Genomic DNA, 16,532 nt, shown 5'->3' on the forward strand with positions numbered 1-16,532 from the left:
AAAGTTCATGAATGTGTTAGACACAAAAATTGAAAAATTGAAAATTTATTGGACATTTTTTAAAGTTTAAGGATCATATAAACATAAATTTTAAAAGTCTAGAGACTAAATTTGTAATTAAAAAAAAAAAAAAAAAACATAATCCATCCTATTTGAGTTCCAACCATAAGAACATCAATAATTAATAAACACAAATCTTTAAAAATAAAAACTCAATTAATGAAAGAATCCTTTATTTAAACTCTATTAATCTTCCTTCTCCTATTAATGGAATTCAATATATATACTATCCTTCTCCTATCACATTTAATTGTAGCATTAAATTATTGGTTTTTCTTACTCAAAAACAGGTATTGGTTTTCCCCACCTACGAAAAAAAAAAAGAAAAAAGAAAAATATCAATTTATACCCCTAAATATTAGGAGTTGTATCAATTTAACTTGTAGACTAATAGTCTATGAAGCACAGATACTTCATGTGAGGCAAAGAATCAGTATCAGACACGTATCGAATACTGATACTTTCAGATATTTCCCAGATACGTAATTGGCACGCGCTTTGACATATTTATACTTTCAGATACTTTCTAGATACGTATCTGACATGCGATTTGACGTATCTATTTCAATGAGTACTTTTTGTTTTTTAAGAAAAAAGACAAGTAACTCATTTAATATTTCCTAATATAAAATTAGGCAACCTATTTAAAAAGCTCACTACTTGAGTCTGAAACTAAAAGAAAAAAAATAAATAAATAACGAACCAAACCCTAGACTAGAATCATCTAATCTCCATCTTCACATTTGAGTCCCCACAAAGTCCACCAAAATATAAACTATTTGGATATCTTCAACAATAAGTTCTACGTTTATCTTCATACTTCTCTCTCTAATATTCTTCTTCTTCTTTGTAATATGAGTCACTTTTCTATTGTATTTTATTAACTCTTGTACTTCAACATCTTAGATGTTGCTTTTTTGTATTGTATTTCAGTGTTTGTATTTTATTTTGTGCTATTGTTATTATCTTGTATGCTAAATTTATCTATATCCTAGATTTTTTTAAAGAAAAAAAATGTATCTTCAACATATCAGTATTCTCGTTTTTTAGAAATATATATATTAAAAATATATATATATAAATTATGCATCATTAGACATATCCGTATCTTAATTTTTTTAGAAATGGATGAATCGTCATATCCGATTTTATCCGTATCGTGTAGCCGTATCTGTGTCTTGCTTCATAGCTAATAGTTGTATCATTTTAAACCCTAAACTTTGGTAAGTATATCAATTAACACTTCCACCTCCCCCTCCCCCATAACATTCCATTTGGAAAATATTGTGTGAAACTTTTAGTCATATGTTTTCTTAGAATCATTAATTGCATTTACTCTAATCGTTCATTTTGTAAAACCAACATTTGAAGAAGTCTACACACATTGAGAATCAATGCATGGATAATTTTTAAAGGTAATCTAATGAAATATCTAGATTAATTGGTGTTGGGATTGATATCCTAAATCTCTCATGTATTCTCGTAGTTTGTAAACTTTATATAAGTAATTTGTTATTATTAAAATAATTTTTATTTTATGAGCATACACTCAATCCAATTACAAAAATCCCAAGTTATTTTATGTAATTTAAACATGTATGTAGAGACATAAAGGTAGATTATGTTTAAATTATAACCTAATTGGTTTGTAGTAGATGGATAAGGTTGGGTACCTTATCCTGGTGACACTACGGCTGGTTTTAATATGGAAAGAATAAATGGAGAACCTAGTTTCGAGCGATCTGATCGTGCGATACTTTTTTCTTTTTATTCAAGTATAGTAAAGTGCTACAAATGGTCTGATCCTGATCATTCATGTGGAGATATATGAGTGGGGTATCTTATACAAAGAGTTTGTATAAGACCGGACGACGAAATGACTAGTCTCATTATATAACATCGTTAATAGTAGACTTACATTTCATCAGGATGATCATAGATGACAATATGACTTGAATCCTAAGTGAGTTGCAAACTCCTGCCTATAAAGGCAATCCTTTAATTTGCATGTGTGAGAGTGACCAGATCCTGGTGACACTACGGCTACGACCCGCTTTGTAAATGTTACAAGTATAATAAAGTGCTACAAATGGTCTGATCCTGATCATTCATGTGGAGATATGTGAGTGGGGTATCTTATACAAAGAGTTTGTATAAGACCGGATGACGAAATGACTAGTCTCATTATACATCGTTAATAGTAGAAACTTACATTTCACCAAGATGACCATAGATGACAATATGACTTGAATCCTAAGTGAGTTGCAAACTCCTGCCTATAAAAGCAATCCTTTAATTTGCATGGGTGAGAGTGACCAGATCGTCGACTCAATATGTCTACCATTTTGGGGATTCGCCTGATTATGGAGTTGGGAACACAGCTACACAAGACAGAATTTACTCATTTTTTTATATCGGGGTAAATAGATAAATTGCTTCCTTAAGAGCTGATTTCGAGGCTTGAACAATGTGGCAACACCCTCTCTTGGCTTGAGAGGGATTTGATCATAGTTGAATTATGAATTATTGTTCATTAGAGAAATAAGTGGTACTTAAGGAGTTAGAGGTAACTACGAGGGTGAAAATGGTAATTTTGGCCTAACTGTACTTACGACAATTTGTGAAGGATCATCACACTGTTGATTGGTTATATCCAATGGACATAGAAATATATTTATAATGTGACCAGTGCAGTTGTTGATCTTTAATGAAGTGACCGATAATTAATAGATATTGAATAATTTAATTAAAGAAATTTGCTTAATTATTCAAGTATCATTGGAGCTTTAATCTACATGTTCATAAGGTCCCCTCTATAGCTCAATAGGAATTTTTTAGAATTAATTTTAGATTAAGTTGTATTGTTCAAATTAATTGAGGGAATTAATGATATGTGATATAATTAATATAATGCATTTGATACATTATAATACAAAGTTGATTTTGAAATGAATTGAATATTTTAATGTGATTCAAATACTAATTGTATAGGTGAGATTCATATAATTAAATTTAGTATATGTTAAAATGTTATTTATATTAAATGCCATGAATGATTGAGATAAATAAAAACTATAAATTATATTGATACAATATAAAAAACCTATAGGTTGCATTTGATAGAACATATAATTATATATACATATAATAAGTTAGTTATTATATATATATATAATTTAAATTTTCAAAATTAAAAAGGGAGAGAGTTACAACTCCTTCCACTTAATTCTCCCCCTCAGACGTGTAGGGTGGAATAGGTTGTTCAGTTTTGTTACGTCATCTTCTTCCCCTAATCTTTGAAGGTTAGTGATTCTTTGAGATTTTAGTAGAGGAGAGATCGTGACTGGTTCGAGGAAATACATGAAGATCTTTTGGCTTCAAAGGTAAGTGCTACTTCTTCCCTAATTCCTTCTCCAAAGCATCCTATAAAATTCTCTGTATAATGCATATTTTCAATTATGTAAATTTAATTGTGTGAAAAACTGAAAAATTAAGAACGATCCCGCTTCCGTTGCGGATCTCACGGTCCCCTTCAATTGGATTATAGAAATTTGGGAGTTTAATTGGCTCAAATCATAAGTTTCACATGATATTGATCGAACGAAATCAGGAGGATAGTGTCAAGTGATACACATACTTTCAAAACTTCATAATTTCAATTGATACAATTAGTAGTTCAAGATTTTAATTAATACATTCCTATTAGTTGTTATTAGTTGTAACAAGTTTTTGCTCTTTTTTATTAGTTGTTATTAGTTGTAACAAGTTTTTATTATTTTTTGTTATTTTTGTTAATATCCTCATTGGTAGGTAACTGCTCCTTTTTCTTCTTTATTGTATATCTATATAATGTATCTTTACTGTTATTAAATAAATGAGAGAGAAAAATATTATTTACTTTTGGCTTTTCCACTTCCAATATGGTATCAGAGCGAGAAAATTCCTCAAATCCCTAAATTTTTTCCCCCCTTTCCCCTTCCCACGCGAAGTCAAAATGGTTTTTCCCGAGACACCTCTTCATCCTCCGACCAATCCATCTTCCTCAACCGATTTTTCGACTACTGGGCTTCCTCTTTCTCATCCCGATCAGTACCCTCCCTACGATCTTCATCACAGTGACACTTCCAATCTTGTTCTTGTTTCCTAATTTCTCACCGATGACAACTATGTTTCTTAGAGCAGATCGATGGTTCTTGCCTCTCCATTCGAAACAAACTTGGTTTCATTGATGGTTCTCTCCCTCGACCCACAGGTGATCTTCTTCCCTTATGGATTCACAACAATAATGTTGTTGTTGCTTGGATTCTCAACTCTGTTTCTAAGAGTATTTCTTCAAGTATTCTCTTCACCGAATCGGCTCAAAAAATCTGGCTTGAACTTCAAGATCGTTTCCAAAAACGCAATAGACCTCGCATTTTTCATCTCAAATGCGAGTTATCCTGCCTTAAGTAAAATCAAGACTCAGCCGCTATGTATTTTACTAAAATGAAGAGTTTCTGGGATGAGTACCTATCGCCCTGGTTGTACGTGTGGGCAGTGTACCTGCGACGACATCAAATCCATGAAAGACTTTCTTCAATTCGAGTATCTTCTCTGTTTTCTGATGGGGCTAAACGACAGCTTCAACCATACTCGTTCTCAGCTTCTTCTCATGGATCCGCCTCCACCTATTTTTTGTTCAACAAGAACAACATCAATCCATTGCTAATCCCCCCTTCTTCTGCTGTTACATTGTCTGTGCAAAAGAATGATAACCCTTTGCAACAGAGTCATCACCAGTCCTCTTCGAAGCAGACTAAAAGTCGCCCTGTTTGTACCTATTGCAACATCACCAGTCATACTGTTGATAAATGCTACAAGCTTCATGGATATCCACCAGGCTATAAGCATAAAGGACGCTCAAATCAGGTTCATAAGCAACATCCTTCCTCCAATTCATCTGCTAATCCTGTTGATTCTACCTCTTCCTCGTCTCTTGCTCCATCTAGGAATATGATTACCAATGACACTCTTCAGCAACTCCTTACTACGTTGCAATCTAAGCTTAATATGGCCAAGGCCGAAATTGATTCAGTCATACATGTAGCAAGTAACTGTTCTCAAATTCTCTCTAATCATGAATGGATCATTGATTCTAGGGCTTCTACACATATATGTTTCCAAAGGCATTTATTTCACGAGCTCCTGCCGACTAGTACTACTATTGTTCTGCCTGATAACAAAAGAATTTCAGTCTCTTTTATTGGCACCGTCACACTTTTTGGGTCACTGCATCTTCATCATGTTTTATATGTTCTAGAATTTCAATACAACTTATTTTCTATCAGTGCTTTAACATCTTATGGTAATGTCTTTATCCATTTCTCCACTGATTCTTGTGATATTCATGCAAAGTCCACTTTGAAGACGATTGGCAAGGGTAGGTTGTGTGATGGTTTGTATATTGTTGAGCAACCTCACATCAGTACAGTACCTTCTCATGTTATTACTGCTGCTTCTTCAAATAATTCTTCCTTATGGCATACCAGGCTTGGACATCCATCTCTATCTCAATTATTTGCTTTGAAACATGTTTTACATCTTGATTCTGTTTCTCTACATAACACATTCCCTTGTGACATTTGTTCTTTAGTAAAACAAAAGAAATTGTCTTTTGAATCGCATAATGATAGATCATTTGCTATTTTTTACTTGATTCATGCTGATATTTGGGGTCCTTTTTCTACACCTACTCATGCTGGACATAAATTTTTCCTTACTATAGTAGATGATCACAGTCGTTTTTTCTTGGTATTCATGTTAAAATACAAGTATGATGTTTTGAAGATTATACCACAGTTCTTTTCTTTGTTGAGACTCAGTATGATAAGAAAATAAAAGTGTTTCGTTTTGATAATGCTCCTGAACTTTTCATTGTTGAGTTTTTCTTACAAAGAGGGATTTTACATCAATATTCTTGTGTGGGTAGACCAGAACAGAATTCTGTAGGTGAACGTAAGTATCAATATTTGTTAAATGTTTCTAGAGCATTGTTCTTTCAATCCAGAGTCTCTCTCAAATTTTGGAATGAATGTGTTTTGACTGCAGTATATCTTATTAACAGAACACTTTCACCTATTCTGGGTTGGAAAACACCTTATGAGCTGTTGTAGGGTACTTTGGCTGATTATTCTCTTATTAGAACTTTTGAGGGCCTATGTTTTGCTTCTACTTTGTCTCATGGTTGATCCAAGTTTGCTCCACTAGTTGTCCCTGCTGTCTTTATTGGTTATCCACCAGGTATAAAGGCTTACAAACTTTTTGATATCATTAGTAACAAGTTTTTTGTTTCCCGCGATGTTGTTTTCCATGAACATTTATTCTCTTTTCATAAAGTGACCTTGGAGACTGAGCAACCCAACCCTTTTCAGCATATTGTCCTTCCTATAGCCCCTAAAATTGATTTTTCAGCCCACCCTACCATTGCACCCTCCTTACCTTCCACTCCCATTGAACCTTTTTCTTCTACAAATCCTTCCCTATCCATTCCCTATTCGGTGCCTCCTACAACTACATCTTCAGTTTCTTCACCTGTCACATCCCCCTCCCTTTCCACTGATCTTTCATCTCAGCAGCCTTCCCCTTCTTCCAACCTAAATACTCAAACCTCCTTCCTACCTTAAAGACTATCACTGCAGCATCACATCCCAAACTTCTCTTTCCAATTTTTCTACACATCATCCTATACAGTCATCTTTTTTTTATGATCACCCCTCCCCTGTTTTTCGTACTTTTTCCATTGTCATCTCCTCTTATTATGAACCGAAATTTTATCATCAATCCATACCTTATGACTATTGGAAGACAGCTATGAAGCTTGAACTGCAAGTTATGGAAGACAATGACACTTCGGAAGTTCTTCCTTTACCTCCATCCAAACATAACATCGGTTGCAAGTGGGTGTATAAAATCAAATATCGTGCTAATGGTTCCATCGAGAGATACAAAGCCCGGCTTTTTGCTAAAGGATATACTCAACAGGAGGGTCTGGATTTTCTTGAGACATTTTCTCCTGTGGCCAAATTAGTCACTGTTCGAGTTCTTCTTGTTTTAGCTGTCACTTATCAATGGTCTCTGGTTCAACTCGATGTCAACAACGCCTTTCTTCATGGAGATTTATTTGAAAAGGTTTATATGGACCTCCCACTTGGCTATACACCTAAGGTTCATCACAAAGGCAAGCTTGTTTGTAGATTAAAGAAGTCTATATATGGTCTCAAACAGGCTTCAAGGCAATGGTTTGCCAAATTTTCTGATGTTTTGGTTTCTCTTGGTTTTCAATAGTCTAAAGCCGATTACTCTCTCTTTGTTCGTGGTTCTGGCTCTAGTTTTATTGCTTTGTTGGTGTATGTTGATGACATTGTCATTACTGGTGCAAATATTAAGCTTATTGATGAACTTAAACAGGTTTTACATGTTGCTAAGCTCAAAGACCTTAGACCGTTGAAGTATTTTCTGGGCCTTGAGCTTACTCGTTCATCTCAAGGTATTTTCATTTCTCAACGGCATTATACACTTCAAATTCTTGAGGATACTGGTCTTTTTAGTGCTATGCCAGCCAATCTCCCCATGGATCCGAATGTTAAGCTTTGAAATTCTGACCATGAAGTTCTTGATGATCCTTCTCCCTATAGAAGGCTGGTTGGTCACCTTCTTTACTTGACTATTTCACGATCAGACATTGTATTTGTTGTTAATAAAATTAGTCAATTTGTGGCCAAACCATGCAAAGCTCATTTATCTGCAGCATATCATCTCTTGCGTTATCTGAAATCAGCCCCTGGCCAAGGTGTTTTGATCACCCCTGCTGATTCTTTTCAGCTACGCGCCTTTGCTAACTCTGATTGGGCATCTTGCCTTGATACACGGAAGTCTACCACAGGTTATTGTATTTTTTTAGGCAGGTCTCTTGTTTCATGAAAGTCTAAGAAACAGAATGTGGTTTCAAGATCTTCTTTAGAGGCTAAATATCGAGCTGTTGCTTCCACAACCTGTGAACTTGTATGGCTTCAGTCTCTTCTTCATGATTTACTCATTTCTATTTATCAACCTTCTTTGCTTTATTGTGATAATCAGGCTGCTATTCACCTTGCCAACAATCCTATTTTCATGAGCGGACCAAACATATCGAGCTTGACTATCATTTTGTTCGAGATAAAGTTGCTGATGGTTCTGTTAAGCTGCTACCCATCCGTTCTATACATCAACTTGCTGATAGCTTCACTGAAGCTCTTCCCTTTCCACTGTTTTCTGCTATAAAATCCAAGTTGGGTTTGTCTAACATTTTCAGTCCAACTTGAGAGGGATATTAGTTGTAACAAGTTTTTGCTATTTTTTGTTAGTTGTTATTAGTTGTAACAAGTTTTTGTTATTTTTATTAATATCCTCATTGGTTGGTAACTGCTCCTTTTTCTCCTTTATTGTACATCTATATAATGTATCTTTACTATCATTAAATAAATGAGAAAGAAAAGTATTATTTACTTTTGGCTTTTCCACTCCCAATATGGTATAGAGCAAAAAATAGCAAAAACTTGTTACAACTAATAATAACTAATAATTCCTAAAATTTAGGGGAATATAATGATATTTGCCAAAGAAATCTCCTAAAAGAAACTTAATAGTGGTGACCATTTTCAAATTAATTAATCATTGTGTGTGATGGTAACAAACCTAATTTTATTTATTGAAAATTTTAATATTTTCAAGTATTCATCGTATAGTCGATGACTTTAACGCATTTCGAATCACTCACATTCGAATTCAAATGAGAAGTTAGGTGCAAATAAAATTTGAAAGAAATTGTAACGTTACAAGTTGATACAAGACAAAAAGCATCATGTGACAATTGACATGACACTAGCGTGGAATTCCAACAATGGCTTTTTATTGTTGTGGCATGATGATATGGCAGTCTCTATTGAAATAAGGATTCTGGTACAAAGTGTAATTTATTATACACAGTATTACAACAATTTCAATGATAAAGTAAAGTACACATGAAAATATTACATGACATAACACAAGGTTTGGTAACCTAGTTAGATATAATACCATCTATATTTGAAGAACAGTATGTCTAGAAAAGATAATTTCATTGATATAAAGTCAAGCGATAACAACGTTGTACTTATTTATAAATAACCGACAATTACAGTAACACATGAATAGCTTAACTTAGTGATTAATCACTTAGGCTCTCTTAAATGTGAGACTCTCTTTCGATGAAACTTAGGCTCTCCCCCTAAGTGTGAGAGTATCAGTAAATGATCACTTAAAGCTCCCGTTAAGTGTGAGACTCCCTTTAAACAAGAACGTTGATCAATCCACCTTCAAATGATGACTATTTCACTTGGAAAAACTTAGACTCGTTCTAAGAACAAGAACTCCTTCTCAAGATACAGTAGGACGATTCAATATGATCTAGAGAATCACACAAGATCGACAGTAACAAAAGCTTCACAATCACATGGATTGACACACTTGTATTTTCGACACAAACACAAGACAATGACTTAAATATCTTCAAAACAACAAAGCTAAAAAGGGAATAATATTCTCTTAAATATATACAATAGAAAAAGAGAGAACAATACAAAACTAGCAAGCACAACATTGAGGAGGAAAGAAATTTACCAAATAAACACAAAAAAAAATTCAGATAAAAAAAATATATTCTACACAAATTTACAATTCGAGAAAATCCTAAAGGACAATCCAAAAAATAAGTATTCCAACAACTCAAGGAATAACTGTCACAACATCCGCAACATCCTTAATTAAAACATATAGCCAATGCCAAATCTCTATCAATGATAAAAAATGCTGACGTCATAGTGATGTGCCAAGGTTGACAAATCAGGTGACTACATGTGGCAGCTTTGAGATGCTGAACCAAATATTCTGGTTCGCTTGATGATGCATCTTAAAATTTTCAAAAACTTATCATTATACTATTATTCTTTTAATTCTTTTTGTTTTTAATTTTTTATAATGATTTGCATCTTTTTCAGTTACAATGGTTGAATTCTAATCGAATTCTAAAAATAAAATAAGCTTTTAAAAGTTCTTTTTTTTTCAAAATTTAGTTTATTATTCAGACCAGTGATAAAAAGTAGATAAGAAATGAAGAAATTTGAAGGTGAAAATAGTGTCTATAGACTAGATTTTCAAAAACAAAAATCAAATATCAAATAGTTACCAAACGAGACTTTAATGTTTCGTTTTGTAGCCTTGTAGGCAATCAAACTGGAGGAATTCCCATGGAACTGCTGCACGGAATGCCCAGCAACCATTTTTTCTCTTGATCTTCTATTCCAAGCTGTGAAAATTTTAAAATGGTTTGAAAACTGTACTCATCTTTGAGAGCTTACTGGAGCAATTTTGAGTTTCGATTTTTTCAAAAAAAATTTCTTGGTCATTAATTATTACTTGTAATATTTTCTCTTATAAATTTTGTGAGCTTAGTTTTATTTAGCTACTCTTCGAGAGAGTATAATCTTATTGTTCTTCTGTTTCCAATTCTTGAAAATTGATATTGAACCTATAAAAAGAACATTATAACCGTTTTGCTTAACCATATGGAAAAAGATGGAGTTTGACCTTGTTCTTAAGGGAAAAAAAATGTTGTAGCCATTAACTCTAAGTCCTAAAAAGAGATTTTTTTTCAGTTAAATATAAAAAATGAACTTGGTAGTCGAGTTTCTCATAACCACTATAAAATTATGGAATCAATTTGAATTTCATTGACCCTTTTCTATTTAATTTTAACTTTTTTTTTTCTACTAGAATATTTTGCTTAAATGAATTGTTTTTGAAATTTTGGAATGTGGTTTCTCACCCAAAACATAGATGTCACACAATATGTCCTTACAAAGATAGAGACAACAACAAAAGTAACAAATAGCAAATTAAGAATAGACGTATAGAAATTGTTAACCCAGTTTGGTGATGGGTTCACCTACGTCTGGGGTTGGGTATCTAGGAAAGATAATCCACTAATCTACGAAAGTAAAGTAATTACAATGTTATATTTATCTATAAATAATGAATATTAGAGTGACACACGTAGAGCCCAACTTATCTAATGACATAGGTTCCCCTTAGATGTGAGACTCCCTCTCACTCGAACTTAGGCTCCCCTAAGTATGTGTATATTTGTGTTGTAAGACTCAGGTTATCCCTAAGTGCGTGATCAGACTCCTCTCACTTGATGATATCTTTCCTTATGCTTGTAAATTCCCTTCATGTGAGAACTTAAACTCCCCCTAAGTCTTGAGAACTCCTTTCTCGATGAATAATACCTTAGGCTCCTCCTAAGGTGTGAGAAATCCTTCTCGATCAATAATGTCTTAGGCTCCCCCTGAGACTAAACAACCTTTGTTGCTATGAAACGCTCACTGTAAGAGCAAGTAGAGAACACGTCGCCACAAACAAAGCACAGAATCTTCTTCTTGAATTCAATGCAATAATTATATATAGAACACAATAAACGGTCTCACAAAATAATGTGTTGCAACCCTAGCTCGAGAACTTCTTGGACTTAAATAGTCCAATGAAATGATGGAAATAATCCTCACATAATACCAATTTACCAAAAAGAAAAATATCTCAAAGGAAATATTCTACATAATAATTTAAATAAGGAAAAAGATCATGTTCTGCAAAGTTGGCACCTTGAAAAATAACCTCTGAGATAAGTATCCACTAAAACAAAATATGAAACAACTCCTAAAGAGTTAATGCCACGATATTTAAACAAATATATTTAATTAGCCATATCACGTTTCCAACTGATTTTATCTGATTACTTGTGTGGATAGAATTTAACTTTGCATATTTATTTCCAATTTTTTTTATCTTAAATTAAATAAGTTTTTGAAATTGTGCTTTTTACTTTCTTATTTATTACTAGGTGAATTTATTTATATTGATTTGCTTAATTTAGTCTACCTAGGGGGAAAAGTTTTATAACAAAATACGGCGGTATGTTGAGTTGTAAATTGACAAAGTGAATACATTCCAACAAGCAATATTATATATGTATTAAAGAACCAGAAAATTTGTGGTTTGAATATATAGGTCTTGTTTGATATGTGTTGAAGAAGTTGATTTTAGCCTAATAAAATAAAACAAAAAAATCAAGATAATATAAGATAATAATAGACTTGATCCTAACTTACTAGGGATTAGGAAACTCAAATCTTAACTCTGGTAGGGTTAAGATAAAACCCTAGATTAAATCCCCTATAAATAGAGTATCATGGCTCCATATGAGTAATTTAAACTTTCGACTTCTTCTCTATTCTTTACATTCTCTTACTGATTTAGACATCAAAGCTCTTTTTCTTTATTTTATAGGTCCTCTCTTCCTTGAATTATAAATTAACTGTTGATGTCACATGAGGGTCAGGTATGTTTCCTGTCCCAAATTTTACATCAACAGTATGCATGTAAGGTTGTGTTCCTTATTTTCAGTTCATTTAATTAAATAAGGGAAGTAAGTGATCAATATCTATTTGGTGAATCTATTTTAAAAACAAATTTTGAGTTGAGATTTACAATAGTTATAATTAGACTTGAAAATTCTTATAGATAAATCAATTTAGGCCATTTATTAAGATTATTTTTAAAATCATGAAAACATAAATTCTTACACTTGAGTAGACCTTTTCAAATGCCATATTAGCAAAATAGATGATATAATTAATGCATGCATGGTTTTGAAATAAATTCTTAATTAAGAGTCCAAATTAATTCACTTATAAAGGTTTAAAGATTTTATTAATAAAGTTACAAGTCTTACATGATATTTATCTAAATGGAACATATGACGGTATAAATTGATACATACTTATGAATGTTTATAGTTTAAACTAATACATATATTATTTCAAGAGTTAATTGATATACAACTCCTAAAATTTAATGATATAAATTGGTATTTATTTATTTTATAAATATAACTACTAAACACTCTTCGAATAATAACTTTTTCAATTGAAATCTCAATTAATAAGTTTTCTAGTAAATGTATATTTCGAAAAGAGAAATTTTCATAGATAAAAAAAATGTCAAACTATTTACAAGATAATAAAAAAAATATTGATAAACACTGATCAACTTCTATCAACCTCTATCAATGATATGTTTGTTTCAGTTTCTATCATTGATCAATAATAGATTTCTATCCGTTTCTATCACTAATTAGATATTGATAGACTTCCATTAGCTTCTATCAATGATAGACTTTTATCAGTAGTAGACATGTATCAGTTTTTATCATTGATAGAAACTGGTAGATTTCTATGAACATTTATCCATATCAAAACTTAATTAAATTTTTTTATTTATATAAATATTTTTTCTTATTTATCTATTTTTGAAAATCTCCCTCTCAAATAATTGAATGAATATAAAGCAACTCTACTACCTATTGAGTTCAATAATTCCAAATTACACCGATAACTTTTCTAACTGCAAATTAGTAACCATAAACTCAATATATAAATGAATGAATAAATTTGCATTCAATAGAACATCAATGCAAAATGCCTAAAATTTTTAATTCTAATAATAAGGGATAAATGAGCACAATAATAATATGCATGCATGAATTTATAGTCCAGCAATATCAAAATTCAATATGCGCAAATTTTTAATTCTAATAAGCAATAAGTGAGTCCCAATAAATATGCATAAATAATATCTAACCATATATTGAAGCAATATTAAATGAATAGGGTCGGAAAAATAAACACCAACATGGACTATGTTGAATAGTAATGGGTGTGAACATACCTCATCAATTAGTATAATGTTTATACTATTAACTTCGAAATTAGATAGTTGATTCTTCTACTTCACATATTGTCAAAAACAAATAGATATATATTTCACTCATTTGAAGTTCGAGATTCAAAGTTCACTCTTAATACATATATTGAAGATATTGCATCCATTAGTCAAAAAATTGTAATTAAAATGATTATCTTTCAAAAGCGTGCAACTAAAATAACCAATTTTGTAACTTTAAATACAAAACTAAAATATTAACCTTGGAGCGTTCGATAGTATTATAGAGTGTCATTATTATAATTTGTAGATTATAATAGTCTATATTATAGTTTGGATTATAATAGTCTGTATTCAAGATGCACATTATCGTAATTAGTGTAACTTTTTTTACTAACTACTTTTTATTTATATTTTATACATAAATTTAAGAAATGAATTTGATTACATTTTTTTATACTTCCTTTTTTAAACTATACTAAAGCTTACAAAAAATAATTAAAAAATGCAAAAGTTTAAACTTTTTTCAAATTTTTTTTATAATTACTTTTTTTATTCTTAAATTTAAGAAATGAATTTGTATTACATTTTTTTATACTTTAATATAAGAAACTATACTAAAACTACATTGAAAGTTGAAACTTTTTCAAAATTTTTAATTACATTTTTATACTTTAATTTAGTAAAGAAGTCTGGTTACATTTTTTTAATAACTATACTAAAACTTAATAAAATGGTCAAAGTTGAAACTTTTTTTTTAATGGCATTTTTTATACTTTAATTTAAGAAGTGAATTTGATTACATTTTTTTATATTTCATTTTTTATAGTTATACTAAAGATACAAAAGAAAGGCCAAACTTGATTTTTTTTTTAATTTTTCGGAAAATTTTCACATATAATGTCAAACTATATATAGAAATAGCAAAAAAGAAAAAAATTGATAGACACTGATAAACATCTGTCAATGACTATCACATAGTATCAATGATAGATCCTATCAGTTTCTATTATTATAGATGTTAATAAACTTCTATCAGCATCTATCAACTCCAATTAAGGAATATTAGATTTTGTTATTTTGTGTAAATAGTTTCCCTTATTTTTTTAGTTTCAAAAATCCCTATCTTTTTTATAATCACATTTTTTATGGTTTTATTCAAGAAACATTATTTTATAATTTCATGGTTCTCTATTATTTTTTAATTAAGTGGAAATACAAAAATCATTCAAATTTATATCAACATATTTCTATGTACTTAAGCATACAAAAACCAAACAAGAATTATACAAGCCTCCATCACGAAAAAAAATTACCTATGTGTCCACCATAGTTAATTGAAGGGTTTACTGTAGCTAAAGAGAATTTTTAAATAATATTTACGATAGCAAAAGAGGGTTTCAAGTAGTTTTCACTATACCTAATTATGAATTAAAATAATTATAAACTTCAACTATGCTATCAGGCCCACTCAAACACTTCCTATAGTTTCTCACGAATTCAATTTAAGATTAGTAATTAAGTTAAAAAATTTATAATTTGTTTATTAAAAATTCGATGTCTATTAGGTAGATGAGTATGAAAGCACATAGATTTTGGTGATGGGTATGAACTTGAAGTATATAATATATATTATTTTGATTGAATATAAGAGTTGCAATCTAGAAGGTCAAGGATATTATACCAAATTTCAAAAGGAAAAGCACGTTATTGAGTTGTTACAAATCATCTCCAATTTTGTCTTTGGTTTCAACAATGATGAGAAGAAGTATCTATTGGTTGCTTTCTTAGGTCAAATTACAACCTTTAAAACCTTATCTTTAATATTCCTCCTCTAAATTTATCTAACTTATAACATTTAATTGGATACATGTTGTATTAAACCAAACCAACCGAAACTAAATAATAAATATATTTTAGATATTTTTCCCCTTATTCAATGACTAAAAAAATTATGTAAGTTAAAATACTTTTATATATCAATGTTAATGAAATTTTGAATTTCTATTAGCGCGGTGTTTTCAAACATTAAGTTAAAATAGTTTTATAGATCATTTAATTCTTTAAATTTGAAGTTGGTTTGATTTTAGTTTTTAAAATCTTAACTAATTTGTTCATTTAGATCTATATATATTTTTTCAAAAGGTTAATTTTAGTATGTAGTCTTTTTTTCTAAGAAAATAATCATTTTGATAATTTGCTATATTATTTTTCTATCTAATATATACTTTTGGCTCTAACTTATATGACTCGGCCAAAATGAATATAGGTCAATTAGCATAGTGTTTGTAGTACTAACTTCAAAGTAAGAGGTTCGATTTTCTCAATTTCATATATTGTAAAACCAAAAAAAATTATATGACTTGAAATCAAATTCTAAACATGCTTATACTGAAAACTGTGTTTAATTTGTTCAAAAAAAATCTAAGAGAAGAATTAAATTTTATTTTTTAAAAAGTTTAAAGACTAAAATAAATATTTTAAAATTATTTTAAGGATAAAAAAGAATAAATTTAAAAACTAAAAGATTAAGGGCATGTTTGGATTGACTTGAAAAAAAAATATTCTTCAAAAAATTTATTTCTATTTAAACATTTTTTTTTTTTATAAAAATGGATTAAAATATATTGTAAAAGCTA

The sequence above is a fragment of the Benincasa hispida genome, chromosome 11 (genome assembly GCF_027475165.1).
Source record: "Benincasa hispida cultivar pf3 chromosome 11, pf3_genome.v1.1, whole genome shotgun sequence".
Classification (NCBI taxonomy): domain Eukaryota; kingdom Viridiplantae; phylum Streptophyta; class Magnoliopsida; order Cucurbitales; family Cucurbitaceae; genus Benincasa; species Benincasa hispida.